The sequence below is a fragment of the Artibeus jamaicensis genome, unplaced genomic scaffold, assembly GCF_021234435.1.
Source record: "Artibeus jamaicensis isolate MK-2021 breed Jamaican fruit bat unplaced genomic scaffold, CSHL_Jam_final contig_233, whole genome shotgun sequence".
In the NCBI taxonomy this organism is placed as follows: Eukaryota; Metazoa; Chordata; class Mammalia; order Chiroptera; family Phyllostomidae; genus Artibeus; species Artibeus jamaicensis.
Window position 1 is genome coordinate 56,737,031 of NW_026521486.1, and position 16,549 is coordinate 56,753,579.

A 16,549-nucleotide genomic window follows, 5' to 3' on the forward strand; every position below is an offset into this window, starting at 1 on the left:
CTCATGTACATACATATTAAATGGAGTTTTCTCCTGTTAATCTGATCTTGTGTAAATTTTGTTTTTAGTCCATTTATAATGTAAAAGGGTGCAGAATGAGGTCCCCTGAAAATAGAAGAACCTCCACAATCCTTGATTGGGGGAAGGGAAGAGAAGATGATATGGCATTTAAGATACATTGCATAATGGCAAGTTAATGGCCGTGTCTTCTGAACTGAAGATGTCACCCAGGGCTAATTGTGTACAAGACTGTGAAAATTTTCAGGAACTCATGAATTAACTAGGGTAAGTCCCTGTGGAAGAGGCAGGGGACAGATGCCCACCCTGAATGTCTGTGTATGCCTGAGAACTTTTGCCCTGACTAAAGATGGCAGCCAAAAGAAGGTAAAAGATATGGGGGAGCTGGCAAAAAGGGTGGATACTAACACATCATAAGAAGGGCTGGGTATGACATCATGCACGAAGTTCTGGGCCGAGCATTTAAGTGAGGGCAAGCTGTAAGAGAGGTGGTTCACCATGAAGTGTGGAGTAAAAAAGGAAGAGAGAGGCCATGTGGTCTGGAATGAGAGAGGAGGTACTTCTGCTTCCCTGAAGGACATACAGGGAGCCTACTCTCTTAGGACGTGTGCCTTCCTGGACCCCACCATGACCCAGTGTAACACGGCACATGTTTTCCTGAATCTCTACGTGGAGGCTGAGAACAGGGCACCACATATTCTGAAGGGGCAAACAGCCGTGAGAGGATGGTGACTCAGACCCATGAGTGCACGTTCCAGAGAGGGTGGAGGTCTGGTAGTGGGACTGGCTTCAGGACAGATAAAGAAATGGGAAACTTCTGGGCATGGTTTTGGGTTGTAGTCTTTGGGGAGCAAGGGAAACTCTGGGTCTTGTGGGAGAGGAGGGTTCTGAGCAGAAGTGCTCATGGCTTCCCCCACCCCCTGAGGTTGGAACCTGTTTGATAATAAAAACCTGTTTCCTTCAACACTAATTGGTGGGTCATGTGTCAAGTCACCAAGTGGCCAAGGCCTGGTTTGCTTGGTAACAATGAAAACTCAGGAAGAATACGGGGATGAAATTATCCTCCTCCCAACACCTTCAAGTACATTTACTGTAGCCAGTGTTTAGATCTATTGTGATAGATCTAAATGTCTCTAGTTATACTGGGCCTTGGCATTACAGATAGGGTTTTGGTGAGCCTCACCATCCAAGACTGTGGAGCTCTCTGTGTTAAAGTTATGCCAAAGAAGGCAGTTCTGTATGGTTTCATTTTCTCTCCTTGTTCGCTTTTTGGAGAAGGTACTAAAAATTTTAATCTAAAAAGCAGGCATTATCCTAGGGCAACTAAACGTACATCCCATCAATAGCAAGTAGTTTTCTATTACTCACATTGGTGTGATTATTATCTTGTTAAAATAATCATGTATGAAATTGCTGGAAAAGATAAAATCTACAGAGGCAGAAAGCGATTTGCTTTTGTCAAGAGCCAAGGGGATAGAAGGATCAGGGCTTTCTGCTGATGGACATAAGGTTTCTTTTCTTTTTACATAGACTTTATTTTTATTTTTATTATTTTATTTAATTATTTTTCAACTACAGTTTTCTGTCTTTTACTCCCATCCCAACCCTCCCTCCATGCCCCCCACCTCCCTCCCATTTCCACCCCCCTTAGTTGGCCACGTGTCCTTTATACTAGTTCTTCTAAATACTTCTCCTTTTTCCCCTGAAATTCCCTCCCCTCTCCCCTCTGCTCGCTGTCCCCCTGTTCTCTATTTCAGTGTATTTGTTTTTATTTTGCTTGCTTGTTTGTTTTGTTGTTTAGCTTCCTGTTAAAGGTGAGATCATATGGTATTTGTCTTTCAACCCCTGGCTTATTTCACTCAGCATAATGCTTTCCAGTTCCATCCAAGCTGTTGCAAAGGGTAGGAGCTCCTTCTTTCTTTCTGCTGCATAGAATTCCATTGTGTATATGTACTGTAATTTTTTGATCCATTCATTTACTGATGGGCACCTAGGTTGCTTCCAGCTCTTGGCTATTGTAAATTGTGCTGCTATGAACATTGGGGTGCATAGGTTCTTTTGGATTGGTGTTTTAGGATTCTTAGGATATAGTCCCAGCAGTGGAATTACTGGGTCAAAGGGTAGGTCCATTTTTAGTTTTCTTAGAAAATTCCATACTGTTTTCCATAATGGTTGTACTGGTCTGCAATCCCACCAACAGTGAACTAGGGACCCCTTTTCCCCACAACCTCTCCAACATTTGTTGTTTGTTGCTTTGTTTATGACAAGAAAAAAGAGCTGGGGTAGCAATTCTCATATTAGACAAAATAGATTTCAAAAAAGACTTTATTTTTTAAAACATTATCAGCTTCACAGAGAAACTGAGCACAAAATATAGAGAGTCCCACAGACTCCCTATCTCCCCCCACACACAGCCTGCTACAGTATGAACACCCTTCAGCAGAATGGTACATTTGTTACCAGCAATGAATTTTCATACACTATTGTCACCCAAAGTCCATAGTGTGCATTAGCGTTAACTCTTAGTGTTCTACATTATATGGGTCTGACAACCATTACAGTATCATAACAGGGCCGTTTCATGGCCCTAAAAAACCTTTGTGCTCTGCCTACTGGGTTTTTGTCTAAGCATGAGAAAATGTTGAAAATCAGATTGTAGTAAGGGTTGAACATCTGTGAATACACACACATACACAAAAGACATCGAGCCAAATACTCTAATGGGGTGAATTGTAATATATGTGAGCTCTAAATTAATAAAGCTGCCAAATATGTTGTGGTGAGTTTCATTGTTTGGGTGTGTTCTTTGTTCAGATTTCTGGGTAAGTGATGGCTCGTAGAGTACTGAATTTTAAAAATTATTACTGTGAGAATATTCCTCACCTTTCCTGTCTTCCATCTAATAAACGGGTCCTTGTTTGCTTGCAGTTATGTTCTCTCTTTCTCCTCCTCTGTGGGTAAAATTGTCAGAAAATAATGTCTTCCTCTTTTATCTCTGGTGCACCTTTAAAAAGAAAAGTGAGTGCTATGGAAATAAGGCATGCGTGTTCTAAGGTTTCAGTGGGATGTTTTCAGATCATTTGAAGAGGCATTTATCTTACTATGGGAAATGGATGGGAAAGAGTTATTATTAAGCTATGTTATGATCTAAGTACCATTTTCATATTACTGGAGAAATTCAAGCATAAACTTGCTTATTTTCAAATTTTATTTTGGTTGTGAAACTATTCCTTTAATGATTACTGGACCATTTAGATCATAGCATCAATATATTTATAATTTGGGGGAACATAAGATTTGGCCCTTAGCTGAATCCCAGGAAAAAATCCCTCTAGACTTGAATCATTTGTTTATTTTTTTTCCCATTTTTATCAGCAGGTAAGAGCGAGAGTGAAAAGAACAGAAGACTGTGAGGGTGCAGCCAAGAGGTTATCAGAATCTGATCAGAACAAAGGAGAGAGACATGTTGGAGACTGTGCTAATGCCAGAAATAAAAACTGTGGGAACATTTGTTCTCTGGACTGGATGTACCAGCCAGAGACTTGTGTTCGTACAGTGCTTTGTGTCACGGTGAAGTGAGAAACTAAAAATAAAACAAAATTAAAACATCCCCTGGAACTAGCAAACTGGGAGTTATTTCTTTATTCTAAAATCTAATGATATGCACTCTTTTTAGATGCCCACAGGTGGTTAATGCTAGGTATAAAAGAGCTAGGTGTGAACTGCATGATCTTAAATAGTTGTCTTCATTTTGCCAAGCCTCAGGGTTTTTATTTGCAAACTAGGGATTATGCTAGACATGCCATGCAGTTACTGTGAGATTTAAATGGGACATATATCAAAAGTAGCTGGCACGTAATAGTTGCTTAATAAATGCTAGCTTCATGCGTTCTTCTTTTCTTTACCCTTTATGCAGATTTTCTACTAATGTCCAATTGAGCCATATGTTTACATGCCGACAGTCTTTGGTTGAAACCACAGGAAGGATAATTAAGTATCAGTGATGAGCACATATAAACACACATTGCCGGATGCCCTGTGTTATAGTAGCAAAGGCTGACTGTGTTAGAATTGCTCACTATAAACACTACATTAATCCAGAAGACCAGTTTTGATGCTGATGTGATTTGAAGTGTTTCCACTCAAACTGCCCCTAGAGAAAGCAATATATCTACAAAGAGTAGCAATTGTGACAAATCCCTATTGCTGATCTTACTATATTAGTTTCCTGCCTATGGGAATATGATTAATTTCAAAGTGTAACAAAGTGAATAGGATACTGAGAGAACCTGCAATTTAATTTCTCGATTAGTTAATGTTTCAGCTCTTAGGATTTTACTTTTATTCAAGTAATTTCTGAAATTACTATTTTATATGATCTGATATGGAACACTCAAATATAGGAAAGCAGACAGGCATCATATTTTCAGTACATATTCTATTAATTCATGTGATAATAAAACTTAATATTGAATATATTATAACATTTACCTATTTTATCACAATACCCATTGCATTTTGACATTTACTTGTATGTCTGGATGTCCAGACAAATTCTGAGAGGAGGTAACATGCTTAAATAGCTCAGTGCTGTTTTCCCAGCATCTGGAATCGCACCTGGCACACGTGGGCAGCCAGTGTGGAGCCACGGTTGTTTAACAACACAGATCAAAGCATTGTTGCTCATAAGATTGTTTGGAAAAATATGTAAGGTTTTACTTGATATGGATTCATACCATGAATAGTTGAGCGCTGTGTACTGGAGCAAGCACAGGCAGTACAATAGGAGAGATTCACCGTCATAAAGATTGCCTGCAGCTGTGCAGAAGGAACGGCGCAGTGTTGAGAGCACAGACTCCAGAGCCTGTCTGCCTGGGTCTGAAACCCACTTCCTGTTGGACAGCTGTATGATCTGGGCCAGGTTACCCAACCTCCTTGTGCCACTGTTTTTTTCATTTGAAAAATAGACTGAAGAATAGTCGTATCCTTCTAAAGCGGTAGGACAGTAGCTAGTACATAATCAATGCTAAATAGGGCCTGCCAAATATAATAAGAAAAAGCAAGAATTACAATTACCTGTGGGAAATAGGTGTAGGAAGTCTGTAGTAGACAGAATTCTAAGAATGACCTTCAGTGATCCTAAGCCTTGTAGAATCTCCTCCCCTTAAGTATGAATGGAGCCTGTGAATATATTACTCTTCTTGTGCCTATGTTATGGTAAAAGGAATTCTTGCATCTTTAATTAAGGTTTCTAATCAGTTGCTTTTGGGTTAATCAACAGGGGGAGTACCTAGCAGTTTCAATCTAATCACACTGACTCTTAACAACAGAGCTTTCTCTGGTGGTAGCAACAGAGGAAGTCACAGAGACTGAAACACTGAAGGCTGTGATGCTCCATCATCAATTTAAAGATGGAGCAGGCCACAGGTGGGAGGCCTCTGCAAGTGAGAGTGGCCCCTGTTTGACAGTCATCAAGAAAATGGGGGTGTCAGTCTTAAAAGCACAAAGCTGAATGCTGCCAATATGCCCCGCTGAGTGAACCCAGAAGCTGATTTTACCCAGGAGCCTCCAGGGAAGAGCCCAGTTAGGTTGGCCACCACTTTGGCTCAGCCTTCGGAGCCCTGAAACTGAGAATGCAGTCAGGCTTGCTGGGACTTCTGCCCGACAGAGCGCAAGATGTTAAATGGATGTTATGTTGACACAGGATAGTGAAGAGCCAGGACAATTCCTGGCCAGTGGAATAGGGAAGCTTAGACCAATGGCTGCACACAATGGCTGAGCGATTTACAGCCAGGTGCAGAGGGTCAGCAGGGCAGGAAGCACCCGGTGCCTGGCAGGGGGCAAAACTGGGGAAACAAGGACCTCACCACCAGGGCAACCTTTGCTCCCCCAGCCTTTCCTTCCTGGAGATGACATCCAGGCCTCAGTCGTGTTTCAGCTCCAGGCCCAGAAAAGCAGGGAAACCAGGTGGGCAACTCCAGGACAAACTGCAATGACTAAAGACCCCCTGTCCTGTCCCTAACCAATCAGAGGAGACCATGACCCTGAAAGGACACACCTGGAGAACTGATGAGTATTCTTCTGAGACCCTCCCCTGAAAACTCCCACAAGATTTCCACCTGTAAGAAAGAGATAAAAGCCCCAAATCAAAGGATACAGCACAAGCTCTCCTTCAGAAGAGCAGCAAGTGTCTTCTTCCTCCCCCTCCACTTCTTTCCTCACAGGCCTATGTCTCCTAAACTCTAAGGCCATGGGCAGTTGGCCACTTACTCCAGGCTGATTCCCTGAACCCATGCCTAAGGCCCCTTTGCTCCGACTTCCCAGTGAGCTTAAGGCAGCCCAGCCTAGGTTCTCTTGTTGCTTCCTCTATGCTAAGCCCTCCCTTGTTTCACTGTCCCCAGCTTTAATAAATGTACCCTCATGCTCACGTGGACTCATGCTGTGAAGTCTTCCCTGCAAGGTCAAAGACCCGCACACTCCAGCTGGTCCCGGGCAGCCCCGCTCAGGGCCAGGCCCCCATCTGGTTACAAAGTTACTGAGTTGAAACAATTGGTTACATATCAATAGGAAAAGAAAATCATACGGGGGTCTATGGAAGTATATAGCCGGCTCATCCGACTTAGTCTAGAAAGATTCTCAAGGCTTCCTAGAGGCAATAATTTGAAGCTGAGACCTGAAACGATGAGCAAGAATTAGCAAGGAAAAAGCTGTGGGAAGAGGAACTCAGGTTGAGTGATATACAGAGGATTAAAGATGAGAAAAATAACTATACTTGGAATGGAAATAATATCACAGACTGTCAGGGTGAGACCAGTGACAGATGAGCTTGCATAATTAGCAATAGCTCACCCAGCAGGCCAGCGTGGGACATTTAAGTCCCATTATTGCACTCACATATTATCATTTATACATGTGTGTGATGTCACCTACACTGCACACACTCACACAGATCTTTGGGACGCTGTGTGGTTGTGGTGATGTAGTTAGAATTTTCTTGCCTTCTTTCCCTGATAAGGATATTGTATTCATATTTTAACTGCATCTTTCCTTGTAAAGTGTCTTGGTATGCCCACCACTAACTCAATGGCTTCTTCCTATGTTCTTCATCCCTTCTGAAGTCTCACATTCACTGCGTGTAGATTGTTACAGGGGAGCTCTAAACACTTCACACACATGAACTCAGGTATTTGTTACTCCTACCCCACAGAATGGGCATGTGTACTTCCCATTTTACCTACACGATGCGCTATGGGCTGGAGGTGGCTGGTGTTAAAGGTCATGCAAGATTTCATGGCCTCATTTTGTAGGTAATAGGTACTTCAATTATTTACGGTTATGACAGATCAATCAAGAAGAATTTATTGAGGGCTATTTCATAGCTTATCCAGCGCTTCTTTTTAGGAAACTTTTGATGAGGTAGTCTAAAAAAAATCCCATGAGAATATGTTCCTTCTAAGTACATAAATTTAATTCTGAGGATACAGATTAATCTCTTTAATTGTAATCATGGTATTGAACGCACGTGACTTTTAGCTAAACACTCTCCTTAAATGAGCTGTACCTTTCCATCTGTCTTCTAAAATGGAAGATATATTAGCTTATTATTTCAGAGTTTTATTTATTCCCACACTTTCCCTGAAGCCCCTTTGTTTGCTTTCTACTCTGAGAATATTGGAGAGTTCTGCTAGGCAGTTCTGACCAGGGCTTCACCGTGCACGTTACGCACCTGGATAACCCGGCCCGGTTTTGCCAGAGCAAATGGGGGGATGGTTTTCATCTCACTCAGAAGTGGCATTTTTATTGGGCCCCAGCTTGCTTAGTTTGCCTTAGACATTTCCTGTTTATTAAACTGGTGGTGGTTCCACTACTTAAATTGATCCCGCTTAAAGAGGTGGATAAATGGGAGAATGCTTTAGAGTATTTTTTGAAATGTTTGTGTTTTAACTACAGCATGAATGTGTAATTTAATTTTTCCTCCCTATAACCATTGAAATTCCAGAGGGATAAATATTTGGAGTCTGATTTACAGATTCTTGATTGACAATGGAAAAATTGCTCTGTGTCAAACAAAAGGGCATGTCTTTTACATGTCAACAAAATCAAGCACGCCATACAAACCATTTTCTGAGTATTTTAAGAAATATTTTAGAAAATGATTTTCAAACAAGCACCACTGTTACATAATGTTGTAACACTGTCAGACAAATTTTGTGTTTACTTGTGCTTAAAGTGGAGTTTTAGGCTCTGCAATGATTTTTCTATATTTGAAAGTAAACACTGATGGCTAAAAAAAAATCTCAAATTTTTTCTTAAAATCTTCGACATCGATGACAAAACTATTTCCTTCAGACAATATGCCATTTGTGTGAGGATTCGACCTGGTGTCCCGACTCCATGTCTGGCAAATACGGAGTGAGAACCATCACACTGCCCTAGCACTGATGCTCTTTGAGACAGACCAGGTCAGCTCTCCCACGAAGACCGGGACCGAATCTTCATGCCTAAGACTGGGGCCTAAAGTGCGGTTTTCAAGTCAGTCAAACACTGACATTCATGTTAGACAGCCAACAAAATTTGCCCCATTAAGTCGTTTGGTAAAAGTGTCCACAATGTGAAACTGCCTTTTAAGTACTGCGTGAGTCTGAAAATGAACAATTATATCATGTTTTTGAAATGCAAGCACTACGTAAAAGTTGATTATTGCCCAGTTCTTCCCCTTGTTCATTTTTGCTCAGCTGAAATATGTTTGGATAACTAAATACTTCTCTTACCTGCCATTGCTTGCAGGTTTAACCCTTTCTTTCAACTGCCAGGATAAATACTCTTTTCTTAAAAGCATGTTTCACTATTACAGGAAATAAATACATGTTTAAAAGGAAACTAAGTGTGGTAGGAAGCAGTTTTTGGTCCCAGAGGCTACAGAGGAAAAGATTTTCTTGTTCACTGAATATTGTCTTTAAAAGTCATCTTATAAATGTGTCTCAGTGAGCAGCAATTCTGTCTGACTTAGTAGTGAATACATAAATGCATGGTGAATGGTTGCATGCAAAAAACCTGAAAGTAACAAAACTTCTGCAAAATGACTCAGAATTCAAAATTATTTTCATCAAACCTTTATTACTCATTAAAGATACCCGACTCCTATTTTATGTTGAAAGCAGCAAATTAGGGTTGACAGTTGTCTGTCAGGTGAATGGACTTCTGAACACTGAGCATCCAAAGATCACCTAAAATTCCATTTGTGCCCACAGTGAGGACTCAGCCCCTTGATTTTATTTGTGTGAACTTGACATTCGTTTTGTTCCAGTATTTACTGAATATGGTTATAACCAGGAATGCTGTTAGGAGCTGGGAAAGCATTGTATGCACAGCCTTTGCATTGAAAGAGTTTGGAATTTGAGTTAGTTATCTATGCGTAACAGCTTACACATGTTTAGTAGCCTAAAACAACAGCCATTTAAAATCCCTGACCTGAGTTTGGACGTGACTTAGGTGGGCCCTCAGTTTAGAGCAGGGTGTCAAAGTAATTTTCACCACATGACCTTGCGGTTGCCTTCAAAGGGCCGAATGTAATTTTAGGACTGTATAAATGTAACCACTCCTCTGCGCTGCCGCCTGGTGGAAACAAGGTCCCTCGATGTATTAAACAAGGTGGAGGGCCGGATTCCGTCCTCGGGCCTTGTGTTTGCCACCTGTGCTTTAGAGTCTTTCCAGGCTAAAATCCAGGTAATCAGACTGGGCTGGGTCCTTATGCGAAGACTTAACTGAAGAAAAACCTGCTTTCAAACTCACATCGTGTTGGTAGCATTGAGTTCCCTGAAAACTGTCAGATTGAGGAACCCTGCTTTTTCCCCGGCCATTGGCCAGAGGCTGCCATCAGTCTCGACCTGGGGAATTCTTCAACACGTCCATGTCCAATATCGGTGTGTTTGTGTATATATATCTTCTTTAAAGCTATGTAAGCTTTACTTAAAAGCTTTACAATTTTTATTTTCACATTTATTTCTCTCTCAGATACACATACACACATACACATTTCCCTGTTTCCTTTTATTTGTTTCTTATCAACTGTGCCTTTTTGAGAACTCCACGGCCTACAGTACTTCACAATTGTGTTTTCAAGCGTTTTCTGCCTGACAAATTTGTGTATCTACATCTTGTGGCTAAATATGGGAACTTGGATGTAGCCTAGTATAACTAGTTGTCTGAGTGTGTTGTCTATTAGCATCAGGTCATAAAAATGCTGGAACTTAGGGCCTGTATACATAATGTTTGGGTTTATTTCTATTTCACTCTATAAGTACGCAGTGCAGATAACAAGTTATTGCTGGTTTTCCTGCTTAAGTAGGATGTGTCAGCTGGGTGTGAGGCACCATGCCTGATTTTGTCAATTAGTGAAGACCTCTATTCACTAATTAGAGCCCTGCAGTTTCCGAGCACATTATCACAGTGGAGAAAAGAACGGTGAACCTTATAAAAAACAAAACCCTCAATGTGCCAGGAAGACTTGCCCTCAGGTTATCTGGCATTAGCTTGTGTCTGCTAGAAGGCACTTTTGGTTTTCTACAATTTAAATGATCTCACAAAAACAAAACAAAAATTTCTACTGAAAAAAGTTTTGATTTGATAGTGATTCAAGCAAAATCAAGAAATGGTTGCTGAAGAGTGTCGTATCTACTAAATGTACACAATTGACATGTCAACTATCTTCACTTTATCAACTATCATTTTGGTATCTGATAAATATTAACATGCCTCCTTCAAGCCAATCATAATAAAGATTTTTTTCACAAACTCTATCGTTTTTCTACCACACCAACATCAAAGTATAACACAGTCAAGTTGGAAAAGTTCTCTATGATACCAAAACCAGTAAATGAAAACTTTCAATGAATAATTCACATATTTAGTTGAAAGGATACTGAAATGGCACAAAGTGGGGGTCCTCAAAAATAACCCCACAGCCCAGGGCTGGGGCGCGGGGGGAAGTGAGTGATGACTACAGAGAGTTGATGGCTAGTTGATCGCTGTGCTGCCACCCCAGGCAAAAGGTCTAGTGACTTTCAGAGGTGACTTGTGATGTAGCCTGGGGAGGTGGCCCACTGCAGATGTCTGTGTGTCTCAAAGGACTTGCCCTGACTAGAGATGGCAGCCAAAAGAAGGTAAAAGATACACGGGAACTGGCAAAAGTAGCACATTGTAGGAGGGGCCGGATATGAGGTAATGTAGGAAGCTCCAGGTAAGCATTTAAAATAAGTGCAGGCAGCCAAAGGGAGCAGCCATGTGGTTTGAAAGGGTATAGAAGGGCCACCAGGATTCAGCCATGGGGTCTGGAGTGTAATGAAGAGCCATGTGGTTTGGAGTAAGGAGATGTCATGAGGTTTTGGATCAAGGGCTGGAGTAAGAAAGAGGAGACTCACTGCGAACCCTGCCTGGAGAACATGGCGGCAGGGTGCGTGGAGTTTTCCAGATCACTAAGAGGTTCACGTAGTTTATCAATTCCAGCTCTCCTGTACAAAAGTACTCCTGTCAGGTCATACTTGGAGTTAGTTCTCTCATAATTCATCATTAATTTTTTTATGTTGTGGAGAAAGAAGAAGAAAAAGGCCAATAAATCTTTATAATAAGAACCTAAACTACCAAATATAATTATAAAGCCTTTAATTACTGTTAAATAAAGAACAGAAAAATGATGGGAAGAACTATTTAGTGGCTTGATTCCTCATAGGTACATTTAAACATTGAGGGTCAGAGATATGAATCAAAATACTATTACAAATTTCTGAAGCTTCCTTTAAAGGCAGAGATCTAGATATCTTAAAAGCATTATGAAATTGTAATTTCTACAAAATCTATAATAATATTATTTCCTCTTAGAACATTTCTAATAAGTATAAGATAATATCAAAAAAATTATGGAGCATGAACTCTACAATAGGGTAAAAGGAATTCGATGTCTGCCTTTGTTTCAGTTTGTCTTTATGGTAAATGGTATAAAGTTTCATATAAGAAGTTACTGAAAACATCAAAAAATTAAAGTTTATATATTTTGGTACTATACTGAACCTTCTGAGATAGAATGGATTCTTATATTATTTTTAAAGTACCCTGATAAAATAATGTATTTTAAAAGAGTTATTTATATAGGAAGCATTATATGTAACTTGTATGCATTGGCTAGCTTCTGTTTTGTAACCCTTGACTCATAATTCTTCTGTTTTCATGGGTCGTAGTGAGCCATTTTTTAAAATTTCTTGCTAAGACTGTCACACAGTTCATTCAGTTTAACACTCTTTCAAATATCGGACTTAAATGTTCCTTTTGCCCCAGTTTTATACAATCAGAATAGTCATTATATGTCATAGACTGCCTTAACATTGAAAAGCCCTTCTGTATTTTCTGCCCACCTTAATATTGCAACAATAAATTTCCTAATTTTATTTTTAAAATTAAACAGAATATTAATTCCTTTGAGTACTGAAATTATTTTTAAAATCTGACATTTTAAAGATTATTTTAAATTGGTGTTCAAAACTCTGTTTCTTTGATCTATGTAGTTAATAAATTGATTGTAACCTACATATATAAATATCTCTCAAAATAAATAATGGAAATTAATAAGTGATAATAATTAATTTCCAGAATAATAAATACTAATTGATAGTAAGTACATTATAACTCATTCTTCTTTAATGTTAAGGAAATACAATCTAAAATAAGGCATCATTTTTCCCATGTCAGATTAGCAAAATTTAAAACAAAATTACTAAATGGAAATGTTCAGATAATTTTAGTGGAAGTATAAATCAATATACTATGTTTCTTTAATTAACAGTTATCAAATTATAGTTTTTAAATCATCAGTTGAGGTTAACTTTTCTCAAATACTTTTCTGCATCTACTGAGATGATATGATCTTTACCCTTCACTTTGTTAATGTGGTGTATCACTTTGATTGGCGTGCAGTTGTTGGACCATCTTTGCATCCTCGGATAAATTCCTGTTAATCATGCATGGTGTATGATTCTTTTATTATTATATGATATAATTAAATGACATTTTATTATTTTATATTGTATTGTATTGTATTATATTATATTATATATTGTATCATTGGATAATAATCTTATTATTATATATTTTATTATTATATTATATTATTAAATTAGGTTTGCTAACATTCTGTTGGATTTTTGCATCTATGTGCATTAGGGATATTGGCCTGTAATTGTCTTTTTTGCTGGCAGCCTTTTCTGGTTTTGGTATTAGGGTAATGTTGTCTTTGTATAAGTTTGGAAGCAGTCTCTCCTCAAGTTATTAGAAGAGTTTGGGGGTAGCTACTAAGTGTTCTTTAAACATTTGGTAGACTTCACCACTGAAGCTGTCTTCTCTTGGGCTTTTGTGTGTTGAGAGGCTTTTTAAAAAAGTAATTGATTTAATCTCCTTTCAAGTAATTGATCTAGTTAGATTTTTTCACTTCTTCTTGGTTCAGTCTTGGAAGATTCTATGTTTTGTTTTGTTTGTTCATTCATTCTGTTTTATAGATTCCACATATAAGTGAACTTATATGGTATTTCTCTTTCTCCATCTGACTTATTTCATTTAGCGTAATACACCCAGATTCTATGAAAGTGGAAAGATTTCATAATTCTCGTGGTTGAGTGCTAGTTCTGTGTGTGTGTGTGTGTGTGTGTATGTGTATTATGTCACATTTTCTTTATCCATTCATCCAGTGATAGACCCTTAGGTTATTTCTTTATCTTGACTATTGTCAAAAGTGTGGTGATGAACTTGGGTGCACATATTGATTCAAATTAGAGGGTTTTAAAAAACTGTATTCTTCAGATAAATGTCCAGAATGGAATGGCTGGATCATATGACACTTCTATTCTTAATTTCTTGAGGAATCCTCATATTCTTTTCCACAGTGGCTGTACAAACTTACATCCTCACCAACACTGTACAGGGGTTCTCTTTGGCACAGTGTCTGCAATGTACTTCTTGTCTTTTTGATGGTAGCTATTCTAATGCGTGTGAGGTGACATTTCACTGCAGTTTTAAATTCCATTTTTCTAATAATTAAGAATATTGAACATCTTTTCATTTGCCTGTTGGCCATTTGTATGTCTTCTTTAGAAAAATGTCTATTTAGATTCACTGTCTATTTTTAAATTTCCTAAACACAGAGGATTGATTGGTGGTTACCAGGGGAGATGAGAATTGAAGATGTAGGGTGAACAGAGTCAGTTGTACGGAAATGGATGCTAACTAGACTGCTGGTAGTGTTGTCTATACAAACATTGAATTACAATCTTATACACCTGAAACTTATGTAGTGTTATATACCAGTTTTACCTCAATAAAAAGAAAATGTTTTTTCACTGAAAAAAAGTAAATATTGGTAAAATATTCCTACTTTCTCACAGATGTTTTCTCTAGACTTATAGATATATTATATTTACTTTTACAGTTAAAAATCAAGATTCAAAATTAAATTGACTAGCACAATAGATATAAAACCGGTAAAATTAAAATATTCTATTGGAAGGAGAATCACAGAAGTGAGACAGATATGTTACTGCCTGTATATTTAATATTTGTTGAATTCTCTCACTAAGCGAAATAGAGTACAGACTTCGACACCTTTTTCATCTACTTCCATTATACCATCTCAGCACGGGACACCACATTTGAATAGCAGACATGATGAAAACACTAAAAAAGAGCTAAGAGTCATTAAAATACATGGAAAAATGGAAACTAGGTCACAAAAATTTGTTTAAATATCTGTATTCAGAACTGGGGCTTCTTTTCTATATAATATTTTAGCTTATACAGCTGTTTTCATTTGACAAAGTTTTTCAGGTAATAAACATATATCTTAGGCATAGTGCTGAGGGTTTTAAAGACTTAAAAAATGAAAAAGGACCTTGGTAGATTTTTTTTTCAGAAAAGACATACAAGTGGCTAACAAATATGTGAAAAGAGGTCAGCATCCCTAGTTATCAGGGAAATGCAAATTGAAACCACAAGGAGATATCACTTTATACTTATTAGGGTGGGTAGTATATTAAAAAATGAGGAGATAATAACTGTTGGCGAGGCTGTAGAGGAAGGGAACCCTTGTGAACTATTGGTGACAATGCAAATTTGTACAGCTGTTATTGAAACATAGTATGGAAGTTCCTTGAAAAAAGTAAAATAAAACTACCTAACAATTCCAATTCTGAGTTTATATCCACAGGAAACTAAACCAGTATCTCAAAGAGACATCTACACTTCTATATTCATTCATTACAGCGTTACACGCAATAGCTGTGATATGGAGAAAACCTAAGTGTCCATCAACAGATGAATGGTATAGAAAATGTGGTATGTATGTGTGTGTGTATGTATCTGTCTATCTACAATGCAATACTATTTAGCCATACAAAAGAAGGAAATTCATTGGTGAAATTGTGAGTGAACCTTAAGGATGCTATGCTAAGTGAAATACTGTGTGCTTTGACTTGTAGGTGGAATCTAAAAATATCAAACTAATAAAATCAGAGAGTAACATGGTGGTCACCCAAGGGGTGAGGAGATGTTACTCAAACATACACCCTTTCAGTTATAAAATTAACACATTGAGCAGATGTCATGTACAAATGATGACATGGCCAACACCACTGTGTTGTACACTTGGAATTTGCTTAGAAGGTAGATATTAAGTGTTTTTTTAAGAAGTTAAGAATGCGACATGATGGATGTGTTAATTCACTTGATTGTAGTAATCATTTCACAAGGTATACACATATAAAATCATCACACTGTCCACATTAAGTATATATATTTTGTTAATTATAATTTAATAAAGTTGAAATGAAAAATTTTTTCTTAGAATATTATTCACAAAAATACCCCAAAATTATGTACACAAGTATATTGAATACAGTAACAGAAGCCAGTAAATCCATCTGAGTTTGAGCTGTTGTACAATGAGAGTCCTGTGCAGCTGTGCAGTGTGTGGCTGTTTGATGTTGTATAGAGTTGTATTGGCTCATCGGGACAGTTGCCCATTTTTAGGGATTAAAAATTAATGCAGGGGAAATTCCCAATCATGCGTCCAATAAGACGTGTATTTTCATAATAGAAACATCATCAAACATCATTTCAGGAAGATATCTAAATTGTAGGGGAAAGTTTTAGTGAGTTTATATTTTTCTTGAAAGTTTACAAGGCCAACCAAATTTATCAAGCATCAGAGCCTTGCTCAATAATGCTTCCCCCGAAAAGAAGTGTAGGTAACCTTTTTATATCCTTATTACAAATACACTGTACATGCCTGAGCTGCAAAGCAAACACAGGATTGTTTTATATTTTTTGTCCTGTGCTTGAAGCAGTGGACTTAAAACAGGCCAGTTAGCAGAAGTATGGGGGGGCGGTGAATAACAAGTTTTTTGATTTTCTGACAGCAAGTCCACTCTCTCTGGGAAGTGATTTTATGATCATGGAATGATTAGAGATAAAGTTCACTGTATGGGAGGCCAAA